This window comes from Mus caroli, unplaced genomic scaffold (assembly GCF_978045245.1).
Source record: "Mus caroli unplaced genomic scaffold, Mus_caroli_1 scaffold_10, whole genome shotgun sequence".
NCBI classification, from domain to species: Eukaryota; Metazoa; Chordata; class Mammalia; order Rodentia; family Muridae; genus Mus; species Mus caroli.
The window spans coordinates 61,207,883-61,228,978 of record NW_028227265.1 but is presented as its reverse complement, the minus strand read 5'-3'; the positions used below and the strand labels follow the sequence as shown (position 1 = coordinate 61,228,978).

Here is a 21,096-nt window from a genome sequence, read left to right as displayed (position 1 = left end):
CAACAGGGCATATAAACCTCAAGATCACACAGCTAACAAAAAAGAAAAAGTGGTATGAACAGCACCTCTTGGCAATTGGCTGAACAAATTAGCTCCAAAGTCTGTTGCTCTGTCCTCACACTCTCCTGTTTTCACTGCTCTGGGCTGCAGCAAGGCCCTCCTCAGTTCCTCTCTCGGGCAGCCATGCTTCTCCATTCTCTAGCCCTCCCTCCTCTGCCCTGCTGTCATGGTTGCCTTGGTGCACATAGCACATGGTCAGATATCTAATGGTGCCCTCTCTCAGCAGGGTTACATGGCCTTTTGATGGAAACACTCCTGTGTTCCAGTGTACTCATCACATCAAATCTAATGCAGATCCCCAACACTGCCCTACAGCCCCAGCCAATGCCTTTTTTCAGCTTATTGACTGGCCCTTTCTTACTTGGTCTCAAAGATTAAGCTTAAGCAACCTTGTCTCCCTGGGAAGGTGGCACACACATACCCAGCTAATACACCCCTAGGTACAATCTTCAACCCATCATTAGGCTTAACTCAAATTAGGTTCGAAACAAATTTTCCAAAGCTATAGGGAAGAGCTTGAATTCCATTCACTGCAAGGACATTACCATAAGAGTTAAATATGATAACCATGTGATAGCATTTATGTTAGTCACCCCTGTCTTGAGACAAGACCATCTTACATACTTGGCATAAGGTTGACTATTCACATGCTTTAGAAAGTTAGAAACACATGTGATGGGACAAGTCGCTTCTGCTGTAAATTTTGAGACTGTGATTATTTTAAACCTCTTATCACATTTGTGGGATACTTCCCTAATACATTCTTTTTCTCCTGAGATGATGCAAGCACTAACTATCAACCCAACACTAACAACCCGACTTTGATCCCTAAAGTACACATGGTGGATTATAACTAGCTCTGACAAGTTGTCCTCTGACCTCCACAAATGCATTGTGATACCCACATGTGAACATATGCACACATGTGCATACACATGCACGCACACACGTGTAGAGAGACAGAAAGACAGATAGGAGCCATCAGAACAAGCCCTGGAGGTGAGCACGACATGGTGATCCTCCCCTAACAACCTGACTTTGATCCCTGGAGCCCATGTGCTGAATTATAACAAGCTCTGAAAAGTCATCCTCTGACCTCCACACATGCATTGTGACACTCACAGTGCAGCAGGAAATTAACCTGATGGAAAGGGAACATTAAGAAGCAATCCCCAGACAGAAAAGGAAAGATGAGAAGCAAGACCCAATCCAGTGCCAACTGGAATAAGTGACGAGTCTAGTAGGAGGCACACATCATCTCCAGAACTCACTCTGGTAAACTTTGAGCATTTTCCTCTATTGTTCCCTCTTTTGCTTTTTGAGACAGTGCATTTCATTGGGCCTAGAACTTTCTCCATTAGCTAGACTTGCTAGCCAGTGTTGGAGGTATATAAAGTTTCATGCCTGGTCTTATGTGGGATACCTGTGCCACAAGCCCTTTACCACTGAGCCATCTTTCTAGCCTCCAAGTGATATAATCTCCCAGGATTATATTCTAGCACACAGATAGACTGTATGTCATGGCATACATCGTGACTTTGTCACTATAAAGTACGTAGTTATGCTTATTTCTAATACCTACTTTGTCTTTCACTCTATGTTACTTGATGCTTGTATTTTATGAACTCGTAGAAGACCAGCAAAGACTTACAAGATTAGATATCTACAAACAGAATCTCTGTTCCCAAGACACTATTGGAAAAGCTGAACCGCTGACATAAGAAAGAACAGGATGAGCTCAGAAGAGCATTGTGTAAACAGTGGGAATGCCATGCCCATGAACAGAATGTAAACAGGTGTGACATAAATATTTCCTCTGAACTGAAACAGTCTCTCTTGGAGGCATGACAGGGGCTCTTAAGCATAAGAAACCAAAAAAAAAACCCCAAAACAAACAAACAAAAACTATGGAAATTTACAAAACTTGGGAAACTCAGAAATTTATAAAATTTACAATTCTCCCTCTATAAGGTTATGTAAACAGTAAGCAATTGCTGAGGGAGAGGCCTCTTCCACGGAAATTCTACTTATACAGGAAACCGCCAGGATGTCGCCTCTCTGAGTCATCACTCTTCCTGGGGTGGGCTTTTTGGTGATGTAGCTGCGTACAAATCATCACGGTCCTGTATGTGACCTCTCACCCTTATCCCTGTAAGTCACTCCAGTCACTGGTTCACCAAGCAAGACTTGGGTGGAATCAGCCGTGTGTTCTATCATTGCAGTTTTACCTAGGATACATAGATGCTTATTTATGTCTCCCGAGAATGAGACACGACAAAGGTGTCAAGAAAATACAATGCAAGGAAACATGTTCCGGTATGAGTTAGCTAACCCTTCCCTAACTTTTCCATTCACCCTTCACTTGGCACCACGTAGGAGCCATAGCCTGGTTGGCAAAGCTAAGCAATGTCTATTCAGGATGCTTAGTTATGTGGGCTGCTGTAGAGGTTACCAGCTTCAAACAATCATAGTGAGGAGAGGAGGAGTGAACAAAAGAAGGGATCAGAAGGTAGGAAAACAGACCAAGAGCATGAAGGTGTGAAGAGGGGTATAGGCAGCCCTCAGAGAAAAGAGCAATTCTCTTTCTTGACCGGAAGAAGGGAATTATGGCTATGGAACTTCAGATGCAGGAAATGCATCAGTGAGCTGCAGCAAGTACCAAGTGAGGATAGAACTATGGCAAGAATTAATTCACTGAGAAGAGACCATGTTGGGGCAGGCTCTAGGATGAAGGTATGTAGGAGTTAAGAATGGTTTGATTGTGCAATGTCCCCATCAGCTCACGTGTTTGAACATTTAGTTGGTCACCAACTAGAGAGATTTGGGGAAGTTGTGGGACCTTTTGGTGATAGAATCATGATTTAGATTCCATAGGTGTGAGGGTTATGGGGTATAAACCTCTCAAGTTCCTGCCCCAGTTCTCTGCTTCTTGACTGTCTCTATGATATAACCATCCACTTCACACTCCTACAGCAACAGCTATAGCAGTTCCCACCACCATAACCTCACCACCCTGATAGATTGAGTGCCCTGAACTACGTGCCAAAATCGATCCTTCCTCTCTTAAGATGTTATTCCATCACCACAACAAGAAAAAAACCACACAGGATACAAAGATATTTCTACTATAAAATGTGCATGGCCTAGTGCTATTAAATGTCTGGAACAAGAATTTATGCCTCCCAAATGGGATTCCATGATTAGCAGCCCCGTGCTGTGTGGAGCACCTGCCCATCACTGCTGCCAGAGGTTCAAGTCTGAGTCAGTAAGAGTGAGGAGCAGCAGCTGACAACTCTCTCCAGCTGGTGCTTACCTGGCAGGCCTCCTGTTTCCTGGGCAAGATCTCCTGTCGCTGTACTAGGTTCCAACAGAATTATAACTGTTCTTCGTAGCCAATTATGAATTACAGCCTCCCCTCTCCTGTCCTGTCTTACTACCCAACAGCTTTAGAACTTAGACGTTTGATTTCCCCACATAGACTTTGATCAACTTTTGATTGCTTCCTGGCTAATTTTCACCCTGGCCCCTTTCTGCTGTCATCTCAAGACTTTAACAGTTACAGCACACATGATTTTTAAATGCCAGTGTTCTCTTTTACACCATCCAAGTTATTCTTGAAAACATTAAGCATCCTAAGACTCAAGGTGAGAGCCATTCTTGTGCTCTGAAGTTGGCCATCTGTTTTCACAGCCTTTCGACTTGCAACTTAGCGAAGAACTTGTCAAGAAGCAATCTCCAGTTGTGTTCCCATTGCTCACTTTTGGCTGAGGTTGTTGTATGTTTTCTGCTGTCGACAACTCAAATGTGGTCCCTTTTAAAGCGCCACGTTTTCTATCTTCCTAGTACAAGAATGTAAAACTGACTCATGGATCTTAACTTAGTCCTTTTATCTTAACCACAATAACAATGCTAGATCCCTGCCCCACCCCCATTCTCAATAATGCAAAAACATAAATAAAACCTCTGTTAAAATGTGTTAAAGAGGAAGCAGCACTTTTCAAAGACAAAAGTGTCTGCCAGGCACAGCTCTCCTATCTTCATCCCTCCGTCTACTTTTCATTTGTATTTCTAGAGAAAACTGGAAGAAGAAACAAAAGATTTCATTGCTGAAAACAGGAAGTATGGGTAAATCTCCCATTCCCTTCCCAATGTTAATGATGTTGTGAAGGCTCCTGCTTATACTGAGGCAGGATCTCCTATCCCTCGCTGGCCAGGACCTTGCTAGGTAGATGGGGATGACCCTGAATTCCTAATTCTCCTGCCTCCAGTTCTCAAGTTCTCGACTTAACTTCTTTAACATTAATCTTGCCAGTTGTATTTAAATATCTTTTAGTAAAGAAACCCAAAATTATTGCTTACAAGAGCAAAACAAGCTGTCAGAAATACTACATTTATCCCAAAGCCCAAGTCAATAGTATATATTCATTAGGAAGCAATTCTCAGATAGTTCTAATGACCACCCCTAGGGATATTACAAGGGTGATTCATCTTCCCAAACCATTTTACTTTAAGTTGATCAAAACTCACTGTACCCATTTGGCTGCAGAATGACTATTTCAGGAAGATTAATATTCTGTCCCAGCTGTGTTCTCAATTTAATGGACAGTTGAGGGGTTTTTTGTTTGCTTGTTTGTTTGTTGGTTTAAAAAAAAGCTCTTCTAGTTGTACTATTGATTAATGCTCTAAAAAGACAAAAATACCAAAAGAGTCTTGAAAGTGAAATAGAGATCACTGCCAGTGGATGAGGAGTTTCATAGCAAAGTAGTTGAGCTTCTTAAAAAAAATGATGCCTTTAAATAACTTTTTATTAATACAACTATTAAAGTAAAATGAACATATTCTTTAGCTAGCTGGGATATCCCAGTAATGTGGAAGTTATATGCCAGTATAAGGTTAGCTTTCTAAGTCACCTGCGACAAACAGATTCACTTATCTGCCAGAGTAAGTGCTACATAAGTCCTTAAAGGCTAAAAATGATCTTGGCTTCTCTTATAATGGAAAAAGGAGTCTAAAATGCTAAGAGGAAAAGAAATGGGAGGCAACCCCTGTAAATTTCCATCCTTTAAATACAGTGAGATTTAATAACGGTAAAATGCATGTGATTTAGGATGTAACACACAACTCCTCTGAACATATCATGCCCCCAAAGTAGTAGAATATACCCCTCTTCCTCTTTAATAAGTACAACGCAAAATATTTTTTTTTGAAATGAAACCATCAATATCTAAAAGCACGAAAGCCCGGCTGAGAACAGAGGAAGGCAAAACACCACACTTCCACGTGGAAAAGAACAAACCCAAACAAGCTAACCTCGGCAGAAAGAAAGGCACACAGCTGTTCCGCTCGCACATCTGCTTCTGGTGGTGACTGCGCTGGAGTCACTTGGCTTCCAAGTCAGGGTCCAGAGGGAAAGTACCGCCCCCTTCTGCTAGCACCGTGTTCAGCTCAGCGCCACCACTGGAGGAAAAAAAAAATCCATGTAATGAAGTGTTAACAGTAAAAGAGAAAATTCCTCATTTGAGTTTTTCTGAAAAGAATCCACACGCTGCAAGGGTTCCCTCTGGGAATCTTACTACCAGTGACCACCACTGGCATTCGCAACACTAAGCCAGCCTGCTTCAGCCCTGGGGGAAAGCTTTGCTGGCAGGACTAGTGCCTGCCAAAGATGCAGGAGAAGACAGACTGGGTGCTGTTGATTATCATCCAGCTCCCCACCCAACTCCCGAGGGCAAGAACCCCTGCCCAGCCCCCTCTCTGTACATCTTGCCCTCGCTAAAGGGTGGTGGGGTGAGTTACGGATGGACCCTACACTGTCCCAGCCCTTGACAAAACAGATGCTGTCAGCTGAGATACAAGCAGAATATGAAGATGTTCAAACCAAAGACTCCCCATAAGTAAGAAAGATTCTGGAGAGACACTAAAGTCCTCATGTGGAGCCTGTCATATACTGTTTTCAATGAACTAACATGGGATGGGGCTCACTTCCCCAAGAATTTTCCTTATTTTTATTCTGTCTGTCTCATAATTCAAGTAATGGACATAATATATCCGTGTGTGTGTGTATTCACACTACATTTCCATTTCACATGCAGGAATGATAAAAAGTCCAAGATGATTTCTACAAGGCCAAAGAAAAGATTGATAAGCCACTCAAGTCTACAGATGACTTGCTGGCCCCCACCCCCACCCCCACCCCATCCCTTTCTCCATGGGGACAGCCTGCCAGTAAGTGAGTTTGAAGGTTGTTTTCTGTTGTTGTGGGGGGGTTTTTTGGTTTTTTGGTTTTGTTTTGTTTTTGGTTCTGGGTTTTGTTTTGTTTTGTTTTGCCTCACTGGCATTAACAAATCAGTGGAAATGTACACTGCTTTGCTATAGAAGTAGGGTCTGTTTTCTATCCACACTCTCTCACCCTGGTTTGCTCTGGTTTTAGCAGTGAAAGGGGGGTGTCATCTTCCTGGGGGGCAAGTCTCCAGACCTCCAACTTTGACTACTCCTGGCAGAGCTGCCTGCTTCCACACAGCTCTCCTAGCCCAACGCCCCCCGCCCCCCACCAGCCTAATTAATCTATGTCTAAATGGAGCTGCAGTTGGCAGAGAAGCAGCAGTGTCAACGTGGAATAATCACTTGGACCTGAATCTGAGTTGTTTTCCATCCCTGACAACAAATAATGTTACTTCCCAGCCTGCAGGCCAAGAGCTGAAATGGGTTTATAATTTGCCTTCCAATCAATCTCTGAGTCTCTCTCAACCCCCTAAGTTTTCTCTTCTGTCTTTCAGCATGCAGGAAACAGCCTCAGAGACTCAATCTGGGGCAAGGTCTTTATTGATATCCTTAATGAATATTCTTTGCCTTCTAAGTAAAAAGGTGGAAATCTGCATAATCCCAAACCATGCTGGTTTACATAATGAAAACAAATAGACTGTCAGCTAGTAGCTCTGCAAGATCATTAATAAGCTCCGTCATTCTTCTCTCACCCCAGTGGCTGGAACAGCAACCTTCAGTCATTTCATATGCACCAAGTCATCCACATTCAGCCAGCCTCTAGACCCTGACACTAGGCAGGTTGGAATCAGAGGACAAACAGCTCAGCTTCTTCCTCCTTTCCTAGTAAAGGAACTCATTAAAACTCTGCTCCTGGGCTCTGGGAAGTGCATGGTCTCCTTAGTAATCCCAAGCCTCTTGTTCCTCCAAAGAGGAATCCTCTCTAGCTAGTAAAGAAAAAAAGTACGATACAAGAATGCAGAGTCGCCAGCAAAACCAAGAGCCGTGACCAGGATAGAAACAAAACAGCATAGTGAAAATTCTCAGAAGATTAACTAAATATGCTAAAGAGAATGGGATGTGTTCAGCCGGACACAGGCAATGAGCCCTCACCATACTATGGCACTGCTTAGGAAGACATTCAATAGCCACAACACGCGTATTATTTTTTTCCATTATTACAGAGGGGCAGAAGGAGGTTAAGAAATCTGCATGGTTAATATGTAGTAAAGCCAGGATTTTTTTTTAAACTTCCACAACAAAAAAATGCCGAAAAGAAAAGCAAGCTTGCCTCTTTGCAATACTTGACCCTGCCCACATAGGCACTGTTTGTGATTGGAATGTGAAATGCCCCAATAGGCTGACATATCTACATACTTAACCCCAGCTGTCAACTCTATTTGGGAAGGATGTGGAATTTTTAGGAAGTAGGGCCTCACTTCCTAAAGTAGAGGAAATGGATCCCTTTGTGTGAGACTTGAAGATTTATGGCCCAACCCCAATTCCTGTTTACTCTGCTTTCTTAGTGTGGATAAAATGTGACCAACACGCTGCTAGCTCCTGTCACCACTTCCCCTCTGCCCATCTACATGATCCCTTTCTATGATGAACCTTGAGAACTATAAATCAAAATCAACTCATTTCCCTTAAATTGCTTTTGCTAGGGTGTTTTATCCCAGTAACAAGAAATGAAACTAAGATACTAGTTTCTTATGTGGGTCTTTAGTAATGCAGGTGGGGTCCACAGTAGTTGGAGAAAAGCAAGAACCACTTAGATATTCCACCCGAATCTGTCACGGAAGCCTTGAGAACACAGTCTTCTCTGATTTACCCCATCTTTCCCCACCCCCACTTCTCCACCAACTAAATAATAAATAAATAAATAAATAAATAAATAAATAAATAAATAGATGGATGGATGGATGGAAATCTCAATGACAAAAACAAATGTTTTGATAATTCTTCCTGAATAACAGAAATAATATTACAGTATGGGAATGTGCCAAAAGTAAAATTAAAATCCAGTGAACACTTGAGAAGTATCAACACAGAGCTTTGCTTGTGGGATTCTGAAAGTGGCAAGGAAATTATCCCTTAGCCCTAATATGTGTGAGTTCCCTTCCATATCATCTGTAGCCCACTCTGGTTTTGACAGTTGAGCTCAGAGAGTGAGGATTAAGGAGAACCTGACGTGGCTTCACTTGTTTAAGTGATGGTGAGAAGATGGTGAAGAGAAAGATGGTATATCCTGTAGCTGCCAACGGCCACCGGTTACTGGGTTCCTAAAAGGAAAGCTGGGGATGGATGGGAAGGTCGGCAAGGGAAATACGATGAGCCAAGACAAAGTTCTCTGATCAAGGCTCAACTTTAATTCTTGAGTCTGATTTTTAAATGGGGAAAACTCATTCCCCACTTTGCCAGGATCTCATCAGGAAGACAAGCTCAGCTGTTCATCAGGTAATGGCTTCTTGCAGGAAGCTGCAGTTGTGGCAGGACAATAGACTGCACCTAGGTCAGAAGACCCCACCCTAGGTGGGCTAGCAGACTGTGGCAAACACAAGGTCTGATTCAGCCCGCTCAAGTTTGGGGGGAGGGCACAGTATCCCTGAGAAATCTAGAGAAAAACTGTACCTGTGGGTTTTGGACATTTTCTATCTGGGACTCTACAGATTGGGATATCCACCACCTCATTTATCCAAAGGAATAGAATTTGCCAACCATTCATTAGCACATTCTCTTCAAATAAACTAGTGTCTCAGATTTTCTTGTTTGGTTGGTTGGTTGGTTGGCTTTTTGGTGTTTTGTTTTGTTTTGTTTTGTTGCTGTGAAGAGACACCATGACCAAGGTAACACATAAAAGAAAACATTTAATTTGGGCTGGCTTACAGTTTCAAAAGTTCAGTCCATTATCATCATAGTGGGAAGCATGGCAGCATCCAGGCAGACATGGTGCTGGAAGAGTCAAGAGTTCTACATCTTGATACAACGGCAGCAGCAGGAGACTGTTCTCTGCAGGCATCCAGGAGAGAGGTCTTTTACCACTCTGGGCAGAACTTAAGCATAGGACCTCAAAGCCCACTCCCACAGTGATGTATTTCCTCCAGCAAGGTCACATCTCCTAATAATGCCACCTCTGTGGGCCAAGCATATTCAAACTGCCACAGCCAGCCAGCCTTTACTCCTGTTATGACAAGTCAACCTAAGAACTGTGACCACATTACAAGTAATGCTAGAGCCAGGCTAGTCAATACATCATTCCTTAGACAAGTCTGTCCCACTACCTGCTTCCAATGGTTTCAAAAACACAGCTTGGCCAAGACTGTGAAGATGCCTGAAGCTATAAGCCTTCCTCAGTCTACTCAAATTAAATATTCACACCTTCCATTCATCTAACCCATCATGTGTTTCAGACCCACTAATTGGTACAGTAAGGAGGAAGGACTTCAAGGTCTCTTCCCCTAAACATGGCAAATGCAGCAGAGAAAGCACACCAGTAACCTTGCCAAGCATCCACTGAGATTCCCATAGTGCACATGCAGAACCCTGCGTGACAACTTTCTAAATATGAGTCAGTGGAGTTCTCTGACTGATGGTATTTGGAGTCAGAGCTGGGACAGGATCAGCACTGTATGTTCAGCTTCTAAAATTATCATATTCCTCAAAACTATGTTTCGGGAAAGAAAGCACCCTTGGATGCTAAGCACTGCAAGAAGCATATATTTGTAACTGCATTCCTTCCACATTGGATAATTTGACTGTAAATAGTGTGATTTGGGCACAACTGATTTCCAAAGCCATGATCCCCACACCCAGAGGTTACTCTACGCTATTCTGTGAAATGAAAAACAGGATGAACGTTGTGTCCCTCATTCAGAAAACACAGATACACATTGAGAAAATATCTTCATAATTCTTCCATGAGAGTAGGCCACACTCAATTCCTGCATTGCAGTTTCTCACTTTGATCAACGGAGATAATCTTGTGTAACCCAATTAAACTGTTTAATCATCTGCTGTTCCTTTAATACACAGGGTGAAGGGCCAGATAAATGGCTCAGCAGTTAAGAGTGCCTTGTTGCCCTTGAAGAAGACCTGTGTTCAGTTCCCAGGACCTATCTGGTAAGTCACAGCCAGTCATGAATCCAGTCCAGGGAATCTGAAATCCTCTCCTGGCCTCTGCATGCACCAGGCATACACATGGTACACACGTGCACATGCAAGCAAAACACTCATTCACACCATATAAAATAAGTAAATCTTAAAAAGAAATAATAAAATGTGAACTATCTTCATGAGAAAACACTAATGTGTAGAAAAATCAAAGTATTTGAGATCACATGGCAATTAGAAACAAATTATGGGGTTTTTTGGGAGTGGGTGCATAAATACAGAGATGCTAAATGACAGTAAAGTCAGAACTATAACTAAGTGTTGTTGTTGTTTTTTTTTTTTTAAAGGAAATGTAAGTCTTCCTGTTTGCTGTCTCTCAAAGATGAACACCAGCAAATGTTCCTCCTAAAGAGAGCTCTTTCCAAGGAGCAGTCTGTAACACTGTTGCTATATCCACACTAACCAACCACTCACTGAACTAGACATACTCCCCCTTCTGGACTGGCTCTGCTCAATTTAATAGCATCCAAGATGTGAAGGAGGTGTGAACAGTGCAGTAGGGGAATCTGCAACATTTAATCTAATCCAGAACAAGAGATCTGCCCTGTTATGTATGTAGGTGGCTAAGATTTTAGGCAAGTCCTATGGGTGTCTAGTTCAAGGTCTGTGAAATGAAGGGTTGGGACCACATTACTGGTTCTCAGTGAGAGAGCATGAGCCTTGACTGTTGATCTCCAGCCCAGCTGAAAATTCTTGTCTAAAATTAGTTACAGTGGAAGAAGCTGAAAGAAAAAGAGGGATGTGTGAAAACGTTATGATTACAAGATGGGGGCTTCAGAGAAACTAAGAGAAATTATGAATCAAATGGATCTGGCAGATATCTACAGAACATTCTATCCTAAAACAAAAGGATATACCTTCTTCTCAGCACCTCATGGTACCTTCTCCAAAATTGACCACATAATTGGTCTCAAAACAGGCCTCAACAGATACAAAAATATTGAAATTGTCCCATGCATCCTATCAGATCACCATGGACTAAGGCTGATCTTCAATAACAAAATAAATAATAGAAAGCCAACCTTCACGTGGAAACTGAACAACACTCTTCTCAATGATACCTTGGTCAAGGAAGGAAAAGAGAAAGAAATTAAGGACTTTTTAGAGTTCAATGAAAATGAAGCCACAACATACCCAAACTTATGGGACGCAATGAAAGCATTTCTAAGAGGAAAACTCATAGCTCTGAGTGCCTCCAAAAGGAAACTAGAGAGAGCACACCTTAGCAGCTTGACAACATACCTAAAAGCACTAGAACAAAAGGAAGCAAATTCACCCAAGAGGAGTAGACGGCAGGAAATAATCAAACTCAGGGGCGAAATCAATCAAGTGGAAACAAGAAGAACTATTCAAAGAATCAACCAATCCAGGAGCTGGTTCTTTGAGAAAATCAACAAGAGAGATAAACCCTTAGCCAGACTCACTAGAGGGCACAGGGAAAGCATCCTAATTAACAAAATCAGAAATGAAAAAGGAGACATAACAACAGATCCTGAAGACATCCAAAACACCATCAGATCCTTCTACCAAAGGCTATACTCAACAAAACTGGAGAACCTGGATGAAATGGACAAGTTCCTAGACAGATACCAGGTACCAAAGTTGAATCAAGATCAGGTTAATGATCTAAACAGCCCTATATCCCCCAAAGAAATAGAAGCAGTCATTAATAGTCTCCCAACTAAAAAAAGCCCAGGACCAGATGGGTTTAGTGCAGAGTTCTATCAGACCTTCAAAGAAGATCTAATCCCAGTTCTTCACAAACTATTCCACAAAATAGAAACAGAAGGTACTCTACCCAACTCATTCTATGAAGCCACAATTACTCTGATACCTAAACCACAAAAAGACCCAACAAAGATAGAAAACTTCAGACCAATATCCCTTATGAATATTGATGCAAAAATCCTCAATAAAGTTCTTGTTAACCGAATCCAAGAACACATCAAAACAATCATCCATCCTGACCAAGTAGGTTTCATCCCAGGGATGCAGGGATGGTTCAATATACGGAAATCCATCAACGTAATCCAGTATATAAACAAACTCAAAGACAAAAACCACATGGTCATCTCGTTAGATGCGGAAAAAGCATTTGACAAGATCCAACACCCATTCATGATAAAAGTCTTGGAAAGATCAGGAATTCAAGGCCCATACCTAAACATGATAAAAAGCAATCTACAGCAAACCAGTAGCCAACATCAAAGTAAATGGTGAGAAGCTTGAAGCAATCCCTCTAAAATCAGGGACTAGACAAGGCTGTCCACTTTCTCCATACCTATTCAACATTGTACTTGAAGTCCTAGCCAGAGCAATTCGACAACAAAAGGAGATCAAAGGGATACAAATTGGAAAAGATGAAGTCAAAATATCACTCTTTGCAGATGATATGATAGTATATATAAGTGACCCTAAAAATTCCACCAGAGAACTCCTAAGCCTGATAAACAGCTTCGGTGAAGTAGCTGGATATAAAATTAACTCAAACAAATCAATGGCCTTTCTCTACACAAAGAATAAACAGCCTGAGAAAGAAATTAGGGAAACAACACCCTTCTCAATAGTCACAAATAATATTAAATATCTTGGCGTGACTCTAACTAAGGAAGTGAAAGATCTGTATAATAAGAACTTCAAGTCTCTGAAGAAAGAAATTATAGAAGATCTCAGAAGATGGAAAGATCTCCCATGCTCATGGATTGGCAGGATCAACATTGTAAAAATGGCTATCTTGCCAAAGCAATCCACAGATTCAATGCAATCCCCATCAAAATTCCAAATCAATTCTTCAACGAATTAGAAAGTGCAATCTGCAAATTCATCTGGAATAACAAAAAACCTAGGATAGCAAAAACTCTTCTCAAGGATAAAAGAACCTCTGGTGGAATCACCATGCCAGACCTAAAGCTCTACTACAGAGCAATTGTGATAAAAACTGCATGGTACTGGTATAGTGACAGACAAATAGACCAATGGAATAGAATTGAAGACCCAGAAATGAACCCACACACCTACGGTCACTTGATCTTCGACAAGGGAGCTAAAACCATCCAGTGGAAGAAAGACAGCATTTTCAACAAATGGTGCTGGCACAACTGGTTGTTAACATGTAGAAGAATGCGAATCGATCCATTCCTATCTCCTTGTACTAAGGTCAAGTCTAAGTGGATCAAGGAACTTCACATAAAACCAGAGACACTGAAACTTATAGAGGAGAAAGTGGGGAAAAGCCTTGAAGATATGGGCACAGGGGAAAAATTCCTGAATAGAACAGTAATGGCTTGTGCTGTAAGATCGAGAATTGACAAGTGGGACCTCATGAAACTACAAAGCTTCTGCAAGGCTAAAGACACCATCAATAAGACAAAAAAACCACCAACAGATTGGGAAAGGATCTTCACCTATCCTAAATCAGATAAGGGACTAATATCCAGTATATATAAAGAACTCAAGAAGGTGGACTCCAGAAAGTCAAATAACCCCATTAAAAAATGGGGCTCAGAACTGAACAAAGAATTCTCACCTGAGGAATACCGAATGGCAGAGAAGCACCTGAAAAAATGTTCAACATGCTTAATCATCAGGGAAATGCAAATCAAAACAACCCTGAGATTCCACCTCACACCAGTCAGAATGGCTAAGATCAAAAATTCAGGTGACAGCAGATGCTGGCGAGGATGTGGAGAAAGAGGAACGCTCCTCCATTGTTGGTGGGATTGCAAGCTTGTACAACCACTCTGGAAATCAGTCTGGCGGTTCCTCAGAAAATTGGACATAGTACTACCGGAGGATCCAGCAATACCTCTCCTGGGCATATATCCAGAAGATGTCCCAACCGGTAAAAAGGACACATGCTCCACTATGTTCATAGCAGCCCTATTTATAATAGCCAGAAGCTGGAAAGAACCCAGATGTCCCTCAACAGAGGAATGGATACAGAAATTATGGTACATTTACACAATGGAGTACTACTCAGCTATTAAAAAGAATGAATTTATGAAATTCCTAGCCAAATGGATGGACCTGGAGGGCATCATCTTGAGTGAAGTAACACAATCACAAAAGAACTCACACAATATGTATTCACTGATAAGTGGATATTAGCCCAAAACTTAGGATACCCAAGATATAAGATACAATTTGCTAAACGCATGAAACTCAAGAAGAATGAAGACCAACGTGTGGACACTGTGCACCTTCTTAGAATTGGGAACAAAACACCCAGGGAAGGAGTTACAGAGACAAAGTTCGTAACTGTGATGAAAGAATGGACCATTTAGAGACTGCTGTATCCAGGGATCCATCCCATAATCAGCTTCTAAACGCTGACACCATTGCATACACTAGCAAGATTTTGCTGAAAGGACCCAAATATAGCTGTCTCTTGTGAGACGATGCCGGGGCCTAGCAAACACAGGAGTGGATGTTCACAGTCAGCTATTGGATGTATCACAGGGCTCCCAATGGAGAAGCTAGAGAAAGTACCCAAGGAGCTAAAGGGATCTGCAACCCTATTGTTGGAACAACATGATGTACTAACCAGAACCTCGGAGCTCTTGTCTCTAGCTGCATATGTATCGAAAGATGGTCTAGTCGGCCATCAATGGAAAGAGAGGCCCATTGGACTTGCAAACTTTATATGCCCCAATATAGGGGAATGCCAGGGCCAAAAGAGTGGGAATGGGTGGGTAGGGAAGTGGGGGGCGCTATGGGGGACTTTTGGGATAGCATTGGAAATGTAATTGAGGAAAATATGTAATAAAAGTATTAAAAATTAAAAAAAAAAAAAACAAGATGGGGGCTTGAAAAGAGTCCAAGCTCTTCAACACTTGAGGTTCTAGACTTTCTTAGTATAAAGATTTATTCAGATTCACTGATACAGAGGAGAAAATCCTAATACATGTGTCCACATTAGTTAAATACACCTCTCAGGACTGGTTTCCCCACTTCACAAAGACAAGTCACCCCATGGAGGACTCAAAGATCAACAACAGCTCATCCAACATTCAATAACCCAGGCAACAGAGATGGCCCCCAAACCACAATACACAATGCACAAAGGTAGATCACCAATATAGCAGTGGGCACAATGGGGATAGGGCATGGCACTATGGTCAAAGTCTATCAGACCTCAGCTTCAGAGATGATTGCTCAGTTGACAAAGTACATGACACATGAGCACGAGGACTAGCGCAGACCCTCAGCACACACACAAACTAGGTGTAAGGGTATGTGTCTATAATCTCAGCACCAGAGAGACAAAGACAGGACAAGCCTTGTAGCTTGCTGGTTCAAGGTTTCATAAGAAACACTATTTTTTAAAAAAACCTTTTTTTCTTTTATTGGCTATTTTCTTTATCTACATTTCAAATGTTATCCCCTTTCCAGGTCTCCCCTCCAGAAACTCCCATCCCACCCCCCTCCCCTTGCTTCTGTGAGGGTGCTCCCCCACCCACCCATCTACTCTTGCCTTCTAGCCCTGGCATTCCCCTACAATGGGGCATTGAAAGCCCTCAGGCCTAAGGGCTGCTCCTCCCACTGATGTCCAACAAAGCCATCCTTTACCACATATGTGACCAGAGTCCTGGGTCCCTCCATGTGTATTCTTTGGTTGGTGGTCCAGTCCCCGGGAGCTCAGGGGGTGAGGGGATCTGGCCAGTTGACACTGTTGCACCCCCACCCCCACATGGAACTGCAAACTCCCTCAGCTCCTTCAGTCCCTTCTCCAACTCTTTCATCAGGGACCCCGTGCTCAGTCCAATAAGAACCTCTCAGGAGACAGTCATGAAGTAAGATAAAGTATTGAGAAAGACCCCACCCAACATTGACCTCTGCCTTCCATGGATATCCAAATATGCATACATACAAATCAAATGTATAAAACTACACAACAAATATTAGAAGTTGAAGCACACTTTCAGCTTTGCCATTGTGTCTTCATACGACACTAAGTCACTTGTAAACTATGACGTAGACCAGATAAACCATCTTCAAATCTCTTTCAGAACAGAAAACATACTTGCTTCTTGTGACTGCACATAGAATCTATCTGCTACTAGAATCCTTATCGCATCTCTCAGGTCATCACAGGCATCTCCTCTGCCTCTGCTCTGCAGTTGCACAGCCCCAACTTTCTCAGGGGTGACTACTCAAGACAAGTGCCCAGAGCATGAGTGTGAGGAAGAACAGACAAAGTTTGAATTCTCTGGCTTCTTTACAATTCCCTCTGGCTACATACTACCAAGACTCTACTGTGGGCACCAAAGCTTGGTCTACTCTATTCACAGGACCAATGAGTGACACAGCTAGATGAAGAATTTCAACCTTTCATCAAAACTGAACAGACGTTTTTATTCTCAGTGGCAATTTTTGTCATCTTCCCAGATGTGAGCATGTCCATGATGATGGTCAAGAAAAAAAAAAAGTCACTGCGGCATCCTGATGGACTGCGATTAATCTAAAGCTGCGCCAGGTCTGCTGGATCTGCTTATTTGTCATGCCCCCACTACAAGAGAACTGAGAACACGCCATCTAAATTTTCAGAAACGGACTGTGACATTACAAAATATTCCATCATGAAGATATAAACGCTGTATAAATGTTTATATAATAGACCTTATTCAATTAATCTACTGGATTGAGCTGGTGGAAGGATTAACAGAAAGATCATGGTGTTTACACCAGAGATGCAGGAAAAATATTATCTCAAGTTTCAAATAAATAAACAGTAATATTGCTTGTACATATGCATCATTTAACAAAATGGCACAGAAAATGCAAATGAGTATTGCCCCAGGGAATCTATAAGTTCTGTATACTACTTGCTATGTATAGAAGATACCAATAATAATACACAGAAGGATAGGGACCATGGATGCTTAATCAGTAATTTTTTAAACCATTAAAATATGCTTTCAGTCTTTGCTAGGTCCAATTAAAAAGAGGCAAAACAGGGGAACCCCAAAAACGTATTTTGAAAGCATCACTGATTGTGCTTAAATAATACTTTGGCCCCACAAAATGTACAGAGTTTTAGGTTGTTAAAATGGATCAATAGGTAAAAGTTCTTCCTACAAAATTTAATGATTGGAGTTTGATCTTCAGACCTATTTGCTAGAAGGAAAGAACTATCCCTCTGCAGTTTGCCCTCTGACCTCCATTCATGCACTGTATGGTTTCCTGCTCTCTGCAATAATACATGAATATAATAAAAATTTTAAAATGCACTACTAATTTTCTTAATATTTGGCCTGAATCATTCTAACTGCCCTCAAGAGAGTAAAACAATAGAATTTATAGTGCGTGCCTTTGATAAGATTATTTCAAATAATTTCAACTAACAAATCTAGAAAGTAGGGGCAGATACAACACTCTGGGGTACAGGTGAGGACTCTGGAGTTCAGAGAGTTCAAATAACATGCTCAGGGTCAGATGCCATTCCAGGTAGTATGACACCACAGTTGGATACTAAAATTAAACTTCTGCCTTCAGTAGACAAACACAGAAAGCAAACATGGGATCCTGGAGTGGCACTGTGTTTTATGACTCACTGATTCAAGCCTCTCATGGCTTTAAGAGTCTTCTTGTGTATTAAATAGCCATGTGCTATACTTTAAAGGTGGAAGTTCATCATTCTTGTGGTTACCGAAGAGGCCAGGAGTGGAGCCGTTGTAAAAGAATGGGGTACTGCAGAAAGGTGTGGGGGCAAAAGAATGGGCAGAAACACTCAGAAATGCTTTTGGCTGCATCCTACCCAGTGGCTGTAATTGTGGGCAAGCCAGTTCCATCCTTGGATCTGTTTTATCTTTAGCCAAACTAAAGTTTTGGATCTTGGTTCATGACTCCTTCAAGTCCTCCTCCAGAGAATCCTTCCTACATTTGTTACATAAGTTAGCTAGAATTGTCTAGGATAAGTTTGTCTAGTATAAGGATACATATCAAATACAAAGCTTTCTCTTTTCCCCAAAAGAACCCTCCCATATATCACAAGGTTCCTTATGAATTGTCAAAAATAGTCTGTTCACAATGAACACCCCAAAAGGAAGAGGGTTACCCACCCAGGGACTGCTATGTTATCCTGGTACTCTATCAGTATTTTTCATTTTAAAATCACTCAAGTGTTGATTCGAACCTTCTGGTAGAGAAAAAGAGGAATTAGATCTCAACCCATCCCCATTCCCAATCTCCCACCCCCAACTGCTCTAACTTTGCTGCCAGCAGTGCATCAATGCTCCCTACATCAGAAAGGAGCGCTGGTATTTGGGTGGTGGACCAGTTACTGTGTAGTTCCAGGCCTGTTGGCTCTCTAACATGTCTGTTCTCTCTTTGCACTGAAAAATGCATCATTTTCTCATTTTAAGTGGATGGATTTTTCTGACTCCCTTTGGAAAAGCTGTGTGTGTGTGTGTGTGTGTGTGTGTGTGTGTGTGTGTGTGTGTCTGCAGGCGAGTGAGAGGGAGGGACAGACAGACAGACAGACAGACAGGTGGGAGCTAACTAAAGAGATTGTAAACCATCTCAGCATATAGAAAGCCTTCCCTTTTATCATGAAAAGGGGGAAAGAAGGAAAGAAAGGGTGAGGTACAGAATTACAGCAGCTGACCGAGACTTGCTGTCTCTGAGAACAACTTCTCCTCTCATGAATTTTCATTCCACTATTTTGGGGATTTAGCCAAATGAAAATTATTCTTGGAAAAAGCATTACTTCTGTGTGGTAACTACTTTCATGAAACATGGCTTGCGTCAACTCAAAAAATCACAAGGAACATAATCTCTCTTTTATCCTCTACCTATACAGACAACTTATTCTGTGCTTTACACACCAGTTTCATAAACACTGCTTCTTCTGGACACACAATTTATGTGTGTGCATTCCTTGATAGACTAATTTAGCAATCATGATACTATTATGAACTAAACATCACAATGTGGATTCCACCTTTGCTATATTAGAGCAGCGATTTACAATTGACTGCCAACCTTTATCACAGTGTGAACATAACTGTTTTATGTGTTCAGCCTTCACCATGGGCACACTATTTTCTAATTTTTTGCTTGACTTCTCTACATATCTACTTAGACCGTATATCTGTCATTTCCAATGGAGCAACAACCCAACGTGTTGCTAAAAGACTGTTTAATTAGCCATCTTCCAGATAGTTGTTTCTGGGCTTTATTATGACCCAGTCAAGCATTTTTAAGTAAATAAATCTTGTGTTTTCTGTTGAGAGCTATTTCCTTAGGCTAAAAACTAAAATATAGAATCAACGGCTTAAAAACCATAATCATCTCTGTGGCTTATTACAAATCACCAGGTATCTTCTCAAAAACAATGATGCTAGCAATTTGCAATATCATCAATAAAATATAAACCTTCAAAGCCTCTTTAACACTGAGATTTCTAGGTCTTATTGGCTATGGGGTGATTTCAAAAGAGTGGTCTAGTACTGCTTATAACTATAGCTTAAGGGTAATCTGATGAGTCTGGCCTTGAAGGACACCTGCCCTCACCTGCACACACACACACACACACACACACACACACACACACACACATGATTTAAAATAAAATAATATATATTGTACATTGTATTGCATTTGTGTTTCTTGTTTTATATGAGGATTAGCCCCAAAACTATTCTAGTACATACCCAATAAATTTTTTGATCACAGAAGACTAAAACTAGGAGTGACATAATAAGTGATACATATGTCCCAAACTCTTAAACTCTGAGATGAGAAACTGAGTCCAAGGAGTAAAAAGATCCATTGAGGGTTTAATGAGTCAATGAAAAGCCACCGTATCAGCTGGCCTTGCCGGCCTTTCACTGGCTATTATCCATTCTGCATGTGATAGCATATTCAGTGATAAAGACTTCTAGGTACAAAACAGAGACAGAGGCCTAGCCAGGGCTTTCATAATCATTGTTATTACTTTAGAGTCTTGAAGTAAACAGAGGTCAACATGTTCCACCAATGTCTCAAGGTTTGCTCCAAGTCAACCACAAGGAACATAATCTCTGTTCTGTCCTCTACCTAAACAGACACCTTATTCTGTGCTCTACACATCATTTTCATAAACACTGTTTTATCTCTGAACACGTGATTTATGCATTCACATTCCTTTATGAACTTATTTAGCAATCATGATATTATTATGAACAAAACATCAGAAAGTAGATCCTACCTTTTCTACATGAAAGCAGCGATTACCGCTCACTGAGAATGTGACCATGGTGTAAAGATAATTTCATGTGCTCAGCATTAATTGTGGGTGCAAAGAGTTAATTGGTGGAGCCCTGTGAGTTTAAGCTGACCTTACTATACACTGCTAAACTAACATGAGGCGGTGACACTGAGTTTAGGAGTCACAAAAAAAATTGTCAACTGTAAAAGGTTTCTGAGTAGAGACCAAACATTATCTCTAAATCAACTTCAAGGTGAATCTGAGGTGTTAGTGGTATGGCTGGCCAGTGTGACATCACGTGACCTCACTGAAGTCTCGGCTCTGAGCTTAGGTCATGAGTGCGTACTTTGTATAATGGATTCCTTCAAGCCAAACACATGCAGCAAATACTGCCTGCATCCCCTCAGCTAGATTTC

General features: G+C 41.5%; 1 protein-coding gene across 6 annotated transcripts in view; it reads right to left on the bottom strand.

Moving 5' to 3' along the window:
- Csgalnact1 (chondroitin sulfate N-acetylgalactosaminyltransferase 1) overlaps positions 1-21,096 on the bottom strand; it is a 359,628-nt gene that overhangs the window by 177,711 nt on the left and 160,821 nt on the right. For 5 of the 6 annotated variants that reach the window (XM_085843930.1, XM_085843931.1, XM_085843932.1 and 2 more), the window contains one exon: positions 5,371-5,517. The gene's annotated coding sequence lies outside the window, so the exon portion shown is untranslated. Of the gene's footprint in view, positions 1-5,370; positions 5,518-9,207; positions 9,324-21,096 lie in introns of those variants that run through there. The other variant, XM_029480734.2, reaches the window with a different exon arrangement.